Below are 2,049 nucleotides of genomic sequence, written 5' to 3'. Positions count from 1 at the left end.
CAACAACGAGCACCCGAGCTACAAATCTTCTCCCAAACATGGAACAAACTGCCGACAAAGATGCTGAAGATGGAGCTGAATCAAGGGTATGAAAATGAAATGTTGTGGACGCACGAGTGGGTCCACAAGCGAAAGAAGCATGAGAAAAGAAAGCCAGTGAAGATGCTGAATGACTTCCTGCTGACCTTTTAAATAAAAAATAAACGACAAAAAAGGACATAACTCCATTACTACATTAGAAGGTGAATAATAATTGCAAAGAAACTTTTAGAATAGCCAACAATATCAGATATACACCATAGAGAACAAAGAACAAAGAAAATTTACAGCCCAGGAACAGGCCCTTCAGCTCTCCAAGCCTGAGCCGATACAAATGTACTGTCTAAACGTGTCCGTCAATTCCTAAGCATCTGTATCCCTCTACTCCCGCCCCCCCCCCCATCGCACCCCCCTCCACCCCCGACTCGTGCATTTATCCGGACGCATCTTCAACGAATCAACTGTGCCTGCTTCTAGCACCTCTGCTGGCAACGCGTTCCAAACGCCCACAAGTAAAACTTGCGTTCAATTTGAGTAAGTGTTGCCCTTGCCGCGTTCATTGTCATGGTAACTCTGCCCCATCCCGAATTCAGGCAGTCGGATCTCGTGAAACGAAGCTGCTTTTTGAGAAAATTAATTGGCCGTTTTTGAACAAGGCAATGTGAGAGCTGAGGGCTCGTCCGGGATTTGAACCCGGGATCTCTCGCATATCCACACAGCAGAAAGCCCGAAGCGAGAATCATACCCCTAGACCAACGAGCCACAAGCTGCTGCTTACCGCCAAGTCAATTTGAGTTCAAGCAAAGCAAGGGGTTTAAATATATTTTAGAAAACTTCCTTTGTGCCCTGGGAAAACTCCTGCCGCGGGAAATGCAGTGTTACAGATTCGTAGGAACAGAAGCAGTAGTAGGCCATTTGGTCAAGCCTGCCCCGTCATTCATTAAGATCACAGCTCCACCAACCTGCACTATCCCGACCACCCTTAATTCCCCTACCATGCAAACACCCATCCAACTGTGTCTTCGATATACTTCATGAAGCTGTCTCAACTGCTCTCTTGGGCAGAGAATCCCATGGAGTCTCACAGAGTAACACAGATGTACAATACGGAAACAGACCCTTTGGTCCAACTCGTTCATGCAGCCCAGATATCCTAACCTAATCTAGTCCCACTTGCCAGCACTTGGCCCAAATCCCCATAAAAGCTTTTTATTCATATACACATCCAGATGCATTTTAAATGCTGTAATTATACCAACGTCCATCACTTACTTCAGCAGCTCATGCCGTACATGCATCACCCTCTGCGTGAAAAGGTTGTCCCTTATGTCCCTTCTATATCTTTTCCCTGCCCTCCCTAAAACTATTCCCTCTAGTTCTGGACTCCCCCATCACAGGGAAAAGAACTTGTCCATTTACTCTATCCATATCCCTCATGATTTTATAAACCTCTATAAGGTCTCCCCTTAGCTTCCGACGCTCCAGAGAAAACAGTCTACTCAGCCTCTCCCGATAGCTCAATCCTCCAACCCTGGCAGCGTCCTCGTAAATCTTTTCTGCACCTTTTCTAGTTTCACAACATCTTTCCGATAGGAAGCAGACCAATTACATGCAATATTCCAAAAGTGGCCTGACCAATGTTCTGTACAGTAGCAACATGAGCTCCCAACATCTATCCTCGATGCTCTGGCCAACAAAGGAAAGCGCACCAAACGCCTTCTTTACTATCCAATCTGCCTGCGTCTCTACTTTTAAGGAATTATCAACCTGAACTCCAAGGTCTCTTTGTTCAGCAACACTTCCAAGTAATCTATCATTAAGTGTGAAGGTCCTGCTCTGATTTATTTTTCCAAAATGCAGCACCTCACATTTATCTACATGAACCTCCATCTGCCACTCCTCAGCCCATTGGCCCATCTGATCAAGATCCCGTTCTAATCTGAGGTGTCCTTCTTTGCTGTCCACTACACCTCCAATTTTGGTGTCATCTACAAACTTACTAACTATACC

General features: G+C 45.6%; 1 non-coding gene across 1 annotated transcript; it reads right to left on the bottom strand.

Moving 5' to 3' along the window:
* Positions 1 to 711: 711 nt before the first annotated feature.
* trnap-cgg (transfer RNA proline (anticodon CGG)) lies at positions 712 to 801 on the bottom strand. Its single transcript is given in 2 exon segments — positions 712 to 747; positions 766 to 801. It is a non-coding gene; the product is annotated as a tRNA-Pro (tRNA).
* Positions 802 to 2,049: the final 1,248 nt, after the last annotated feature.

Source organism: Chiloscyllium punctatum, chromosome 36 (genome assembly GCF_047496795.1).
Source record: "Chiloscyllium punctatum isolate Juve2018m chromosome 36, sChiPun1.3, whole genome shotgun sequence".
In the NCBI taxonomy this organism is placed as follows: Eukaryota; Metazoa; Chordata; class Chondrichthyes; order Orectolobiformes; family Hemiscylliidae; genus Chiloscyllium; species Chiloscyllium punctatum.
This window is presented reverse-complemented; position numbering and strand designations above follow the sequence as displayed.